Source organism: Strix aluco, chromosome 1 (assembly GCF_031877795.1).
Source record: "Strix aluco isolate bStrAlu1 chromosome 1, bStrAlu1.hap1, whole genome shotgun sequence".
Lineage (NCBI taxonomy): Eukaryota > Metazoa > Chordata > Aves > Strigiformes > Strigidae > Strix > Strix aluco.
Window position 1 is genome coordinate 92,610,631 of NC_133931.1, and position 17,226 is coordinate 92,627,856.

Consider the following 17,226-nt stretch of genomic DNA (forward strand, 5'->3'; position numbering starts at 1 on the left):
GGAGGGAGAAAATCACACAAACTTTTATATTTCACAAAGGCAGATAAAAGCTAGAAAATAAAACTCCCTGTAAATAAGAATAAAATGGTGTTCAGGCTCAGGATGAAAGCTAGCATCTGGAATCCCACCCAGAACCAGCTCTGCAGCAGCTAGAAAGAGCACTGTCTGGCAGAGAAAAGCAAATTTATACTTAGAAGGAGCACAGCTGATGGTGATATGCTGCATCCTCATATGAGGGGACGTGGGGGCAATACAAGATGAGGATTAAGACCCTAGTTGATAGGGGAATGGTGTGTTCTCACCACCTGCTCCTGGGCCAGAGTGAACTACCAGCTACCACTGTGCTTGATTCTGCCTGTGAAAAGAGCCTGAAATTCTCCAACCTGAGTGGGGCACAAAACAAAAACATGCATAGAAAATAGCAAACATTTACATTAGATGATGATTTTCTTACAGAGTGAAGAGATGAAGGAAGGATGTGTTTGGTAGAACAGTTTGACTTGAGAACTGTTCTTATTAATTAGACTTCTACTTCTGAAACTAAAAGGGAGTGGCTGTAATTCTTATTTCTGCAGAATTAGTAATTTTGTATTGGGCACAGAGAGCCAGCTCAGCCTGCCCACCCAGTTAGGGGACAAGATAACAAACACAGGTTCCCTCTTGTAGCCTACCAGCACAAATAGACCTACCAGCCTACCACTGCTAATATAAACGTATCTTTTTTACAGATGATAAAACTAGTCAATGTGACACAGATTAGACTGAGAACACCCATGTAGTTGCTTCTCAATTACCAGAAGACCCAAGTCATCTTAAGCTAGATGGTCATTTGAATCCTACTGCTTACCTGCTTGGTGGCAAAGAGTACTGCTGGCCTTAACTTACACAGGCATCTGATCAACCAAGTATGGCAGACCTGTCTTCCAGATTTCACCCTGAAACTTAAAAATCAACACATAGATATCTTTTTACTAATGTCTTCGATCATTCTGTTTTAATGTTTTCAAAAATGACCCACGTAATCTTTTCATACCTGATTTATGTCCTCTTCTGCTTTATAACTTAGAGATGCCTTAGAGCAAGCCTGCATGAGCATGTATGGGTTGCTGGTCCTTCTGTCTTGTGTTACAGGAGTGCAAAGGTTTGTTCTCCCAAGGCTTTGTGTGGGGACTGTTGAGGTAGCATCTGAGGTGTTACTGACATTTTAATAGCAGCAGGTACTGAGTCTTTAACAAAAACATCTTTTCTGCTAGAGGTTCACTAGACTCTGGACCCTGATAGGTATCAACAAATAAAAAGTGCCAGTTTGCTTAGACTAAAAATCTTTTGCTTTTCATTTGCTGGAGCTTCGCTCTTTCTTCTCTGTTGATAGAGCCATAAATCCTCTAGTTCCCATAGTTAGAGGGGGAAAAAAACAACAACAAAACCTGAATTTCAGTTGGTGAAAAGGAAGTACAAGGGAAGGAGAAATCAGAGTATTTGAATGTTTAACAAAAATACTTAAAGGAAAACAATAAAATTACTTTTTTCATTACAATTTTTGATATATTGAGTTTCTTTGTGTGTACACACAACAGGAATTAATTGCAGGTAGCTACAGTAGTATTCAGAATAAACTTGCTGAGTTACCTGTCCAACAGAATTTAAATTAAAACAGAACAAGGAAAGGGCCCAATTAAGAGAGTAAGTCTGCCCATAGAAACAGTAAAGGTTTATACCTTGAGCAGATCGGATTTGTTATTCAGTGGCTCCTACTATTGTGATGCTTGTTGCTTTATTTAGATGAACAGTTTGGCTCTGGTTACCTTTGTTGTCACTGACCAGAAGACTTGGCACATTGCAGGCCATGCATGGTACGGTTAGAGAGGGAGACCTGCAAAAGGACATCCACCCAAGGCAAGTTGGCAGACAATAGCAGAACATCCTTTTCTTTGAAAGCGACTCATCAGGGAAGCATTGGTCCTGCCTCTCTGTATTTAGCTGAATGCAGATGAGAGGGATGATTAACACTAATGAGTCACCAGGGATTTATTGTTTACTTAGAGATAAGGCATGGGCTTCCTTCGTTGGCACTTTCTGCCAAATAGTTTGATCCTAGTTCACTAAGCCTTTTATTATTTGTTGTTGCTTTTCTTGGTAGTGGTGGTTGTTGTTGTTTTAAGTGATTTCTTTCACCAAAGTCTTTTCATCACTTGGACTTTTTTTATTTTATTTTTATTGCAAATTGTCTGAGCTGTTTGTCATTTGGGCCACAGTACTCTGGAGGTCCTTTACATGCATCACATGTTCTGCATCCAACAGTGCTTTTTCTGTTTAGTGCTTGCCCTCCTCCCCAAAGCTGAAATAAATCAAAGTAGGTTGAGACTCAGTCGCAATAAATCAAGACCTGTCCAAAACTGGAGCCTGCCCAGTCAAAATGTCATAGCTTGGCTTTCACTGAGGATTAATTAAAGGCCTGATATAAAGCCCAGATGTGCTTCAGGAGAGTAGCAAACTGCCTGGTGGTGGCTATACTAAAAACCAAGTCTCCCCATGAATCTGCCCACCCAAGAACATGGAGGAGGATAAGGCTGAGGAAAAGGGAAGAAGGGAAGGGAGGGGAAGAAAGAAATAAACTGAATCAAGCATGATTTTATAGAATCTATGTTGGTGGAAAACAAGATGAGCTCTATGCTAGATCACCTCTGAAAAAGTACAAAGCATGCATGTGTATATTTCTAACAGTGGCAGAGAACATAATTGTTAAAATGTTCAACGTTAATCCGGAGTGGGATAAAACTAACACAGCGAGTGAACTTTTGCACTTTTTATGGTAAAAAAAAATATATATGTGGCATGCCCAGTGACTGAGTTTGCTTGGTGCCTGTTTTACATTAAATTCCTGAAAGTCATCTTGACTAAAATAGTTTAGCTGAAGATTCCTGAGGCTCTGATAGGGACAGATACGGAAATGTGCATGTATCTAAATTCAGTATATTTGAATATAAATATGTAAAATCCACTTAAATTGCATGCTGCTTGCATTATGGCCTTTGTAAAACTCCAGTTCCAGAGATACAGTGATTTAATTGAACAGTGTGCATGGAATGATTCCTTTTAAAAAAGTGAGGGGCACTGAAAGAGTGTTGCAGCACAGTTGTGGGACACGTTACATGGCTACACTGACTCTCTTTGGCAAGCATAGAACTACAATTTATTAGGGAAAAAAATAATAGTATCTGATTATATTGAAATTAAATAATTTACCTGAATAAGATTAATCCAACATTTATTGTCATAATTGGTTTCAGTTTCTTTGAATTTGTTGCGTGTAAGTAATCAGTATGCATACATGCTCTGATGTCGTGCAGTGTTAAAATTTCCAAGACCTGGACGAGTGGTTCTGGGATGGCGGGAGAGATCCGCCGAGCAGCGCAGGGCTACCCTATGCTTTTCAGTCTGCTGTAGTGGCACATGTGTAGCGAGTCACTACTTACATAGCAGTCAGTTGTGATGCTCTGGATATTCCTAGGCATGGGATGTTCCTATGCATATATGTTTATAGACTTGTGTATTCATTTATTTATATATCTTCTTAGAGACATGACATCCTTTCTAGTCTCTCCTCTGCCCAGAATAAATGAGTGCCACCTTGCAAAGCAGGCAGAAAAGAGAGAGATAAGGAGCTGAACAAGAGGGGTAGATTAAAGTCTTATTTCTGCAAAATGTGAGCCAAGAGTATAACAGTTCTTTGTTAAGGTCCCAAGAAGGTCTGATGAAAGCCAGGGTTTGAGGAAAGTTCAGTGACAGGCTTCACAGTCCTGCTGCCTCTGTGGCTTGTCCTTGTTGCACGTGGTAGACGGCACGTTTGTGCCACCTTGGCAAAGCAGAACTGTGACAAGCCATGGCTGTAACACATATGTCAGATGGCTAGTGAGTAACAGGTTTTGCTCTTCAGCAGTACCTCCTCTTGCGCAGTGAGGAAGAACCCAGTGATCCTGTTACCTTTCCTCTGCAAAGTCATTGTGCCTCAGAGAAAGTTGTAATGCTTGTTATGTACACACTCTTCCATAGCTCACCAAAGGACACCTTATATTAGGTTGCCTCATGCATGGGCCTGTCTCTAAAGGAGCCCCCACTATTACTCTAGCCACCTTCAAGTCTTTTGGTGCAGCCCCTTTGTGTTTTCCACAGTCTTGATTTTGAGATGCTCTCCATTTTCTTCATCAGACTTCACCTACACTGTCCTCCTCATACCCTACTTCTTCCAATAGCAGTTCCTTTTTAATTCTGGTCTCTTCCATGCTCCCAGATGAATGTTGCTTCATGTCTTTGATGTGTTCACCATACCTATTCTGGATGGCAGACCATCCATGGATCTCACTGCTATTGCTGCTATTATTGCCACTAGTTAGAGGTGCTAAGAGTAAACATGCCAGGACTCTTAACCGGCAGCTTCTCTGATGCCAGGAAGTGCTGAGGAGAAGGTCCCTGTCATGTTCCACTGGTTGTTAGTGTCAGGGAGCAGCAGGAGTGGGGCTGCACCATGAGGGGGACAGGCTGTGCGCTGACAGTGACCCCAGCACAGGCAGTGCCTTCACCAGCCAGGGCACAGTCCTGCAGCATCTGAGATGGATGGGCAGAGCTGGGTGCTGGTAACAAGATCCCATCAACAGCTCCAGCCACAGTGAGGTGATGAATCAGGTCTGGAGTCCATCCAGGGAGTCCAGTCATGAGCAACAGAAGGGGCTGGAGACCATCCAGGAGAGCCAGTGAGTGAGCCAGGACAGCAGAGGACAGAACGAGGCCAGGGTGTGCCTACAGCACAGTTCAGGCAAGATTTGAGTGTCTGAACCTGGATTGAAATGGAGCCCCTAGACCCATGGGTAGATTAAGCCCTGACAGTGTGCCTTCAGTGCAAGAAGGGAGAAGAGGAGACTTCTTGTGAAGCACTTGTTCAGTGAAGGGAAAGAACCACCACCAGAGTACATTTGTTTTAGCCAAACAATAATAAAATGTAACTGGAGGTAGAACGGGAAGAGTCTGGAGTTTCATTTTAATTAAAGTAGGAGGTTGGCCCAATTAACACCAAATTACAGTGTTTCTGTGCCCCAGAATACTGGGTAGTGGAGAGAAGCCCCATGCAAGTGTTCCCTCTGGAGACAGGGAGTGCCTTGCAGGGCCACTTGCCTCTGTGAACAATGGGTGGCTTTCAGGCAGCTGGCCTGGCCCCAGTGCTCCAGATCCTCTCTCCTCTCAGGGGCTGCTGTAGAGTCACGTTTGGGAATGCATTACTGTGCAGGGGAAAGCCTGGACCAGAGAGCACCAGAGGAGAGAAACTTACTGCTTGCACAGGGAGCTGGGTGTTGTGACACCAATACTGGAGAGCTTTATAAGAGAGAAACGCATACAAGAAGCTCCGCTGTGGTCTTTCCTTATGGCTATATCATTTTCAGTCTGTAATTTCCTATAAAAATTTCACCATGGGTTTAAATTTAGCAAAGCCCATCAAAGTCTGGGAACTTCTTAACATTTTTGTTTGTAACAAATTTTAACAAAGTTCAGTCTTTGAGCCAGGATTAGAAAACACTGAGAAGGCTGTGCTAAATTTAAAAATCTGCTTTAGTTTTAAATGCCTTTGCAAGCTGTTACTTCTGAATGTGAACTATGCCTTTGCTCTGTGTGTGTGTGTGTGTAAAGGAAAGAAAAAAAAAAAAGAGAGATTTAAAAGGCTAAGTGGTTAAAATTTGACAATTAGCTACTGTACATGCTCAGGAGCTTCCCCAGCTTTCCCCTCAACCCATGTTTTCTTTATCTCCTGGGTGGTCCTTACCATCCCTGTCCGTTCTTCTAAGACCCCATCCCCCTTTTCCCCATCTTTGCCCTCCCTGTAAAAGGGGCCCTCTCATCCCAGTCACTGTCCTTCCTGCTGGGAAGGCTGAGACCCCTTTGGGAGCCAGCCAGTGATGTTCTTTATTTCATACTTGCAGAACGAAAGAGAGATGAGTGGTACAGAAGATAAGACAACAGCTTTCTAATGTGGGAAATAATGCTGAATCTTGAACCTCTCAAAGCTAGGCCCAGATGAACAGCACAAGGAGTGTGTCCTGGCTGTCAGGGATGCTGGGTGATATGCCCTTAGCACTTTTGGAAACAAATCTTTCCTTCCTTCCTTAGAGAACTGGCTATTCAGCTGATGCAAGTCAGTGGATCCTGTTCAAAACAATAGTACTATGCTAGTTTACGATGGCTACATAACTCTCCAGGGTAAGGTGGATTCAGAACCATTAACCTATAGGTGGACTTCTTTCGGTATCCTTTTTGGATAGTAGAAAGCTTATTAGCCTGGGCAGTGTGTCCCTGTGAGACAGGCAGACAAGGAAGTTGTGTGTCCTGTGCAGCAGGTTTGTCTTCATGGTGGGTCTCTGAAAGCAACTGGAGCTTTAGGTCAAGCTGTATCTACTCTAGAGATCTGCCTCACTTAAATCAGCGTAATTATAGTAGTACAGCACTTCATCCCCTCTTTGCAGCCTGGAGGCAGTTAGGTCTGTGTAAAGGTATGGTAGCAGAACTTGTCCTGGGTATACACAGGCCAGACTTCTTGGGAGATGCATTACTGACTTCAGTCTTCTGTTACAGTCACCGAGGAAGTATTTTGCAGTGCTGGAAACAGGAACAAATTCTCCTTAGTCTCTCTTTAGAGTGTGCCTAGCAGTTCCTGTTGACTTGAAAACCCATGGAAAGGCATTGCCTGAGTTTTCTTGTCAGTAAGGATAGTAATAATGTGATTTTTTTGAAGGTGTAAGTAATGCTTACAGTATGGAAATTACTTGGTTTAGTAACTTATATTCATCTTGAAACAACAGTGTGAGTCCCAGCTCCTTCAGTTCAGTAACAGTTTTTAAAGACTGTTTTTTATCTTTGCTTCACAACTTTATTGTGTACAACTCAACTCATGAGCATCCTCAATGTAGGCACAATGGGACCTTAAATTGAAAATGAACGTCTTAAAAAATTGTACTTAAAGTGAAAATGTCTCAGAATAATATTTCCTTATTTCCTTGCTATAGAGCACAACAGTATTGGTGTAAAATGCTTATAACTGTAGTAATTAAGGAATTAATGGCTTACAGGACTTCAGTGTATTGTGATCAGTCAGTCACTTAGCCTATGATGTCTCTGAACTTTTCACTATGTAAGATATTATACTGTATTTGCTTAATGCAATTATGGAATAATCCTTGGTCCAGTTTCCTGGAACAATACAAACAGCCTTTTCTTCTCTCCATGTGTTCCTGGTTTACAGCCTAACTTGGAAGGGAGCTGTGTTTGTGAACTTTTGTTTCCCTTCACACTGGGGTCCAATTCCAACATATTTCTTATTTGATTTTTGTTTTGAAAATGTTTGTGCTCCATTGTCAGCCCAATGTATGTTTTGTTGAAATCTCGCCCTAGAGTTTTATTTAACTGGGTAAAGATTGGAAGAAATATTCATTTCATTATATAAAAGTGTTAATAGTGTTGTGTTTATTTTCCCCATTTTGCTGTTAATCACTTTGTGCAGGTAGATTTCATGCTATCTTCAGTCTCAAATTACTTACCTTTTTGTTGGAGTTTGCACAAAACCAAAACCCTGCATCTGACCAGCCCTGTCTTCAAAGCAGATCAGGCTGGATCAGCTCTTTGTACTTAGTTCCTATCTCCCATTTAAGAAGGTAGAATAAATTTCTAGCTAACATGTTAAGATAAAACTATGGGTCTAACACCTCATAATTTTGTCTTCCTTTGCAACCTATTAAACTGTGGAAGAGAGGGAGAAGGGGATTGTCTGAAGATATTTTCTGAACTTAAATTTGAACTTAAATATATTTTAAAGTTTTTATATTTGAGAAGTATTACTTCTATGAAAATACAAGGATTCTGCTAATATTTTTATGGGCTGGATATATTTTGAAAAAACAAAGTAATTGGAAAATGTTGGATGTGCTGTAACCACCATCTGCCCTTGCCTTAAAAAATGTGCATGGTTCCATACACACATTTTAAATGATCCATCATATATCATCACTTACTACAGTACTTCATTCATGTAGGTGTTAGGTTTTGTGTGCAAAAGGTCAAATCTTTTCAAACTTAATTCTGAACGCCTGCATTTTATAACAACCTAGCTTTTCTTTGAAGTTGGAATATATATTTTTAATATAATAATTCATCATTAGCTAGAGGGAAGAAAGAAAAAAACCAACACACGTTCCTGCTTCAAATCAAGTTAACTGAGGTCTTTTGGTTGATTGTTCATATTTCTAACATCAGAATTCCATAGTATGGTTGATATGTGTTAAAAGCTGTAGAAATGAGGTTACTCCATAGCCCTTGAACATTTCTGTCCTAAAGAAAAGACAGAGCATTTTAAATGTGAAAGTTGGGGGGCGGAGGAAAAAAGTATTTAGTGAATTATTTGTCCTATATGCCATGTTTTCAAAAACTGATATAAGCTTGAAGTTAGCTCTTGGCATTGCTTGAGCTAATTCTTTATAAATCCCTTTAAAATGCACGTTAGACCTGGAACATTTTTTTAGGGCCAAAGAGTATCAGTGTAAAATTAGAAAAACAATATCTTTGAGTTTGTTCTCTTGGCTTCTGGGAGCTGAGTGGGTGGTGAGGAGTCCCTTCCTTGTAATAATGTTTTTACAAAAAGAGATTTTGCAACAGTTTAAAGAAGGTAACTCAGATGGAAAAAGAGGAACATGTCAATGCATTTCATTTGATTGTAATGTGTTTTATAAAAAAAAAAAAATCCCTTTCAGAACAGAGAATAAGTGATGAAAATTATCATGGGTGAAATAATGAAACATGTAGGGATTAGAAAAATATACAAGCAGATCTGTTAACTTTGTTTAGATTTAGTAACTTGGCTTTTTAAATGTGTTTCAGAAATTTTACACAGTGCTGCCTGTTCGTGTCATTATAATTAGGGGTCTCTTGGTATTTCCATTACCAGAGAATGTTTTCTTGCGTTTTTAACCTAACATTGAAAACAGAAAAAAAAAAAAAGAAAAAAAATATCCAGCTCATTTTTTGACAAGCAATGTCAGAGCCCAGGTGTAAAGTTTTATACTGAATTTATCCTGAGTTCATATTCTGTTTGTAATGGTTAATGTAATTTTTCAGCATGTAAGTTATTATTATAAATAGTGTTCAATATACAGTCACGATCCATGGCTGTGCCCAGATTTTATTCAGTTGTATCATAAGGAAGAGGCAACAGCGTCTTTCTATTTGCAGCAGTACTTTCAGGCTGGCTACAGGCTGCACCACTCACAAGTTGCTTGAGACCCTTGCACTTGTTCCAGTAGCTAGGTGATATGGGGTATCAAGTATGGTCTGCTTCTCCCTCCTGCCCTTCCTCCAGGCACCGTGCCTCTTCCAGAAACTGGGGAGGACAGTGATGCTGCTCAGAGATCTCTGTGATGCCAGGAGACTCCCCTTTCTCTCTTTTCAGGTCCGTTCAGCAGTTTTTCTGTCTGGTTTGCAGTGCTGTGGAAGTTGACCCCCCCATATGCTTGATGGAGTTTTTTTTATACACTGATAAAAAGTAGTTTCAATTAAATACCAATTTACTGTTGGCACAGAACCGGTAGTTCAGTCAATAAGCCACCAGACCTTCATCTCAGCCAAACCCAATACATAGGGGTTCCTTGCTGGATAAAATCTACTGGGTCAACTATTCTGTCTTGGAAAGTAGTGTAGCCTTTTCCAAAACTAGAGAGGCAGGCCAGGCTGAATGTTTCTGCACTGTTCTTTGGTCCATGGCACACGTGCTGGTGGCACACATCAAGCGTCCTGCATATGGTGGTTCCAGTTTTGTCCAAATTTGCATTTGGCTCAGGTTATTATGAATTCCATTTCTTTTAACTATAGTTTACTCAGGGGAAGGAAATTTGAAATTCACAACATGAAAACATTGAGAAACTTCAGAAGTGGTTATTACAAGCTCCCAATGTGAATTTATACAGTCCTGCAATAGAGCTCGACTGATTTGAGTCCCACAGCCCCCACAACACTTGATCTACACTGAAAGCCTATTTGGAAGAAATGTGCAATGGGTCCATTTGGGCTTTTTGCATTGTGGTACATTTAAACTGACTAGGGATTCACTTAGGATGCCAGCCACGAATTCTGGAGCATCACACAGAGCTGAACTGGTGACAGGCTTTATTCTCTGCTGCTTCCTTCTCATCCCAGAATAGGATCTATAGCTTTCAAGATTCAGCATAAATTGCCTGGTATCTTAGACTCTTCCTAGACATATTGGATTGTGATACCAGATATAAGAAAGTTTAAATCGGGGGATCCTCAAATACACTAAAGCCTGCCTGGAATGCTCTGTTGTTCTAAGAAATTTGTATGACAGCTTTAAAACTGAATTTGAGGTGGGGAAAGGAGTAAGGTTTAGAAGTATTTGTTGCCTGCTACAGCTGGGTAACAGTGACTGTAGGAGCCAATCAACACAATAAATATAAGTGACTGTGAAGGCCCTTAGAAACCATTTTCTTTTTCCTTCCTGCCCACTGTTAAAACCCAAGCAATAACTTAATGCACAAAGGATACACTTCCATTGAGAAACAAAATAAAATGAAGACATTTTAAGTTTTACCCATTCTCACTTGCAATGTGTTTTGCATCTGTAGTATGACCCAATTTATTTGATTAAATTATGATTCCAGATTTCAGCCTGCAGCAATATCTATAGAGTATCCATTCCTTACTTTAAGCATTTGAAGTTCTGATATGACCACAACTTGCAGGGAGGCTGTCAGGTTGCTGATATGACTCGTGATGCCCGCAACTCACTCAGTCCCCCATGCTCCCAGCAAATCTTCAACTAGTATAGGAGGAAAGATGTCACTAAGCAGACACATAAATTATATTTTTATTTCCAGATATACTGTAGGTACCTCTATTGTGACTGACTTTGGAGGAACTGACTCTTCTGAGGCTAGAATTGGGTCTGGGAGGATGATGAATAATACCAAGGTCAAGATTACAGTGGAGTGATGGAAAATCTGATTTCTCCCATCATCAAGTTCATAATATTATGACTCATAGTTGGAAGAAGGTGGGGGGAGAAGGTGGCACCTCTTGGCAAGAAGAGAGGAGAAACAGGCAAACCATCACTCCACCCTAAAAAGCTCTCACACTTGGGAAGAAAATTGTAGAAAATACCAGTGTCTCTGGAAGTTTGCCTCAACAAATGTGACTGAGAACATCTGATCCCTGAGCATATTTTTCAGGAGAGTTTTTTCTATCTTTAATGATGCCATGGCCACCAAAGGGAGTGCTGCAGATAAGGTGTCAGAAATGTCCAAGCAAGATTTCCTTCAGTCTTTGTTACCAGTTTTTACATCTGTAAAATGAACACAGTCTGGGTGTCTCACAGAGACAGTTACAAAACCAAGCTCGCTAAGAATGGTAGTTAAGCTGTAAATTGTCACATCAGTAGGTATTATTATAGCTAATTACAAATACTGTTATTCTGGAGGTATATGTATGGATTTGCAGGATTTCAGAAAAAGTACTAGCCCTTGTAATAGATATAAAAGATGTAATATGGGTTACAATTCAAAGGGAAATTTCATGACAGCCAAGTGGCTTTTATGGTGGATTTAACTGTATCTGTGAAGTGGCTCCAGCTTTTCAGGAATATGCAGTCTGACTATTTCATTGTGCTATGGGGGAAAAAAACCAAAACCCAAACAAACACCCCCCGCAAAAAAAACCAACCAACCAACCAACCAACACAAAGCCTCCCAAAGAAATTTTGGCTTCCAGTTCTGAAATCAGCCACTTCATATAGTCATATAGCATTTCTTTCATTGCAAAAAGTCCTAGATTAGATTAGAGAGTGTGAGTAAAACATTATTCTTGTTAATTATGATATTAATATTTGTAAAGTTAATCAATAATCTTTCCAAAACAGGGTGGTCTGCAATTTCTTTTTATTTCAGTGAAAAGAATTTTGGCAACAAGGATGAAAGGGCATGTTTATTTTTTCTCTAGGTAACTGCTGATTAGTTAATTAAATATTTTCATCAGCCCAAATGACCTCTGTATTTGGGCCACATATTGGTTTACACATGGATTTCCCATAGCAGTGACTTTGTGCTGCATTGACTTCAGGTTACAGAAATAAAGCCTGCCCCATCCACTGTAAACCTGGTTTCTTATCAGGCCGAGTAGTAGTGTACATCCTCTGAAATCTGTACCTTTGGCAGGAAAATGAAACTGAGCTGAGCTGGTCCTGCTAGCCCAAAGTTCCTGCTTTGTTAAAAGGTTCATAGCAGGTCAGGTATTTTTCAGTATATTTTTAAAAGCTTGGTTGAGCTAATTTAATTTCTGTTCATTAATTCCTCCCCCCACACCCCCCTTCAGAATAAACGGCCCTTCACACGAATCCAATTTAGCTTCAATATACCTTATTCACACTGCCTTTTATTGCAAGCCACAGTTCAGCCAGCTGTAAGATTGCCCAGCTGCCTCAGGTTTCCCAATTTAGCCCTGGAAATGATTTCAGCATGGCTAAAACTTTTCACTGGCCAATTTGGAAACAGGATTCAACTTGTGAAAAATGTCCCAAAATGGCCACTGAAGGCAAAATAAAACCAACAAAACACACACAAAGAAAGGTGGGGTGTGAGGAGATCTGGCTGGGGATTTTTTTTCCTAGGGCGAAAGGATGTGTATGGGCTACGTCGCAGAAGTTGAAAATCAATTCTTAGCCTTGCACTTCTGCTACCCTCCGAGGGACTTCTCTTCTTGGCCTGGGCTTAATTGCAGCACTGATATAAACAAGGGGCTTAGTGTGAAACTCTGCACAGGCAGCTGGAGGTGAACTGGCAGTGAAGACCAGGATTGAGTTTAGTATTGAGGCAAAATAGCTTGGTTTTATCTGGGAGCAATAGTAGGAAGGAAAAAAAAGGTTTGCAGCTGTGTGGTGAGAATGCGTGTCTAATCAAAGAAGTCCAAGGCATCAAATGTTCATATTTGCACAGCTAAGGATAAAAAATAGTAGCACTTCCATGTCTTAAACATCATTGAACTTGAAGCTATGAACAGAGGTCCTGCCATTAGATCTGAGTTGTATTTTACAGTGTCCATGTGTGTGCAGCTCAACAAAGGGTTGATTAAGCATGGATTTATTGTTGCACTTTTATAGAAAACCTTAGCATGTCTTGCAGTTTATAGAGACAGACATGTTAATGAAAGCCCTTTGGCAAACCTAGAATTCCAAAATAGGCAACATTCAGAAAGTCTGGTCTTACAGCTAAGAAGAAAAGTATGCATATACACTGTGATTATGTAAATACTTTTTGATCCTGTACATAGATCACAATAATTAGGGAGCAGATTGTGAGACTTATTTGCCCACATAATGCTTTGTCCAACACACCATATTTGTGTTTAAGAAAAAGGGATTGTTTCCTCTTGTTTGTAATAGAATCCTTTAAAAAAATCAGTCTTTTAAAATTTGTTTAGTTGTAAATAACTAATTTGCAACTTACTGAAGGCGAGGAGAAGCATATATCTGTTGAGGCTAATGGAAGTCACAAAGATATCATCAGGAGGGAGAGGAAGAAAAGTTTTTGTATGAGCGTCAGCTACATTCATACATTTTTCTGTGGGTGGAATTTTTCTCCCCAACACTTTGCAAATATTGGTAGGATTAGAATGCGGCTCTGAAAGGAAAATCTGGTCCATTGGATATTTTTAGTTACAAAGTGTTATTTGACTTCCAAAGGAAGGAAAAGAGAATTCTTGATGTCTGCTACTGACAATTTAACTAATAGCTTCGAATGTATGCCTGTATGCATCATTACCTTCACCACATGCACATTTTTGTCCTTCTTTGCCTTCTGAAGCTTACATTCCCTGTAAAATCTTGGTCACCATCACTTTAGAAAGTCTTGATAATAATAAGTTCAAGGTCATGATAATTACGTGTCAGTGTCTGTATATGGGTAAATAAAAATTTAAAAAATATGACCATCTAATAGTGTTAAGTAGATGAGCATTTCTAATGAAGTGAATTTATGCCTTTACCTAATGGTAAACACTTGCTTTGGGGTTTTTTTCTTAATCAACAAAAAAAAATCCTTGTTTGTCATAAGTGTACAACTTCATGGTAAAAAATTATAATGATAACTTAAATCACTATATCTAAAATAAAGCAGCATTAAAAATAAAATTCCTTGTTCTCTGTGTTTAGTTTTAAACAAATTAGTCTAGGAATGTATGACATGCTAAAATAAGACAGCCTTAAATATTTCTGTAGGTTTATTTCTTTAGAATTTTATATGGTACTATTATGTAGGTAAACAATGTTTATTCTGTTTATTGCGCTTGGGGAGAAGAGACTGGATATTGTGGTGTGTGCATGCTTATTTTTCTTATAGTTTAAAGGATTTTGGTAACTACCCCCATCAGTGAAGAAATGTAATTTTGAAAAAATGTCTATTATGATGATCTCTGAGTTTTTTCCATGTAATCTCAATTATATGGACATCTAGTACATTGCTGCATAAGTGCTGGGGCAATTGACACTCTGGAACAGCTGACTCATACTAGTTGTTAACTTCAGTGTCATCTTTGAGAAGCTGACCCGTACAACTACACTGTGGGAATCAACATCTTTAAAATTATTTGCAGATAGTCTGCAGTTTTTCAGGGAGGGAAATGTACTGAGGACAGGTTTTCAAAAGTGCTCATCATCCAATTATGTCCCCAGATGTTTTAAAGATCTCCTTGTCACTCAACAAGCTCTCAGTGCGAGCTACCTACTACTGAGTTGTTTCTGAAGTATGACTCTGTGTGGGAAGAAATTACTGATTGTGCAAACATTTTAGATCGTGAATTAGATTGTTTATTTTATGCATTGCCCATTCTCTTGGGATCCAGACCAAGATCAGAGCCCCAGTTCTGCAGGACTCCTTAAGTAGATCATGGCAAGTCCTTTCTTGAAGGAATTTACACGTTTACACAGCCAGACTGAGCAGCATGAGCATCATGAGACATTTAAATAGACATGGGAAATAAGAGGGAATGAAAAGAGAAGAGGGTAAGAAAGTACTACATGAAAAAAGTAGAATATAGCAGACACGTGTAATAGGACTGCTGTGTAGAGACTGAGGGAGGAGTGGGAGGGGAACTCTGGAAACAGCTGTTCATCATAGGGAAAAAATGTGAGAGCTAGTTTAGAAAAAAAAAAAAAAAAAGAAGTTGGACACTGATGACGACATTGTTGTCCCAAGGTCCCTTTTTCAGCTGCTTGTCATGGATCTTGCCAGCTCAGTTTTTGGCTTCTTTCTCTCAGCAGCTTTTCTTCCTCATGTTCACATGGCCAAAGGAAATGAGGAGGCTGCTTCACCTCTGGTGCTTCTGAAATGGGATCTCCAATGAACTTTTTTCAATAGAAGACATGTTGTGTAATGTTTTGTTGAATACTAGTGATGTTTCAATCCAGAAACAACAAAGCGGCAATAAAAAATAGTCGGGTATTGTTTGTTTTTTAATTAAAGATAGGTGGTTGTACACTGCAAAACATTATTCGAAAAGAGCCAGTGTGAGGATAGGATAAAATAACGCTAAATTGCAAACTTACTTCATTTTAAAATCTAGGTGCAAAAAGAAGATTCTTAACTGTTTTTCTGAAAACTATTTAGAACAAAGGTGTAGCTATATATTTTATTTAAGAATTATGAGTTCATGGCTTAATATACTTTGTTACAGCATTGGTTGCCTTTGAATGCTCTTTTAGTTTTGTTAATAAGTCATTATTCATAATGTTTTTGCTATTGAATACTTTGTAGTTTCTGTTACAGGTCCCTTAAATTGCCTGTGACAAAACGTACTGGTCACAAATGTATTTCAGAAATTACAGAATATTGCTTAGATGTTTTATTTTTCTTTTTTAAATTTTTTTAGATCTGCATCTTAAAACTGCATAAAATATTGTTGCTATGAGCACACCAAAATGAAAGAGAATTTGGATTTCCTGTGGGGTTCATGTCTGTTTTCCCATTCGCCTTCTTTCTTGGAAGTTAACATTTTGTTCTAGCTGTGATACGTGACAGGCAAATGGGGGAAGTGGAAATGCAGGAATCATTGAATTCTGTGGGCAAATACCCTTTCCTATCTTCCTTAGAGAATGTCAAAACATTGGCATTAAAACACTGTTAGACTTTTTTTCTTTCTCTCTACTGAGGCACACATACCCTTTTTTCTTATCTATGAAATATGTTATTCTAGAAATGTTTTGAATAGTGTCTTGGAGCCAAAAAGAAATGAGAAAAGCAATTTACAAGTCTGTGTACAAAATGTATGTGATCATTTGATTTAATTTCTTATGCATTAAGCAAAGTTTCTTAAAAATAATTGCTAACACAGATTAGGAAGATAACTATGACAAAGCCAATTGGCACATTTGATGGGAAACCAATTCACATATTTGTTTTTATGCCAAAGAGAAAGGGGGATGTTATGCAAATAATCATTTATTAAAATTAAGGCCTGGTTCGGACTGTCACAACTAAATTTACAGTAGACTATTGAGGCATTCGAATCTAGTTTCTTGGTTAAGTTATCAGGCAGACTTACCTTTTCCATGAGAATGTTATTTTCTGCTTTTTAGTGAATGTGTTGATATCAGAATAATTTCTAGGAATTTGGGGGGAGGGGGAGGAAGAAGGGAAAGGAAGTAGTAACTCTTGACTAAGTACTTAAGTAAATTGAGTAAAACTGCAAGTGTTTAACAAAATGGAAGCATTTTTCTCGTATTAGATTCAATAAACTATTGACCTAGTCTGAGGATGCTTAGATTTTTTTCTAAAATTCTGGTTTTACAATTTCTGTTTTTCTTCTTATTAAGACATTATTTATTAAGTGTGAATGTGTACCCAGCTCAATTTTTAACAAATCTTTTTTAATGCTTCTTGAAATATTTAGACTTCATGTTGCAAAAATATTTCTATACCAGAAGTTAACTGTTTCATCACATAGTGCCATCTGATGGAACTCTCTGATATAGATGAATCCAGGTCTTTGCTGGCATTTCCAACTTATTTGGAAACCCCATTGAAATTAGTTGAAATGTTGCTTGCAGGAAAGTATGGTAGCAGTAATTTCAGGGTACCTTTCACATTTGAGTTTTTCCACTGAGCATCTCATTCACTGAGATTTATTTTCTAGAGA

At 39.0% G+C, this 17,226-nt stretch overlaps 1 protein-coding gene across 3 annotated transcripts in view; it reads left to right on the forward strand.

The window, feature by feature from the left end:
- Nucleotides 1–17,226, forward strand: part of GMDS (GDP-mannose 4,6-dehydratase) — a 424,244-nt gene that overhangs the window by 206,983 nt on the left and 200,035 nt on the right. The window lies entirely within an intron of this gene.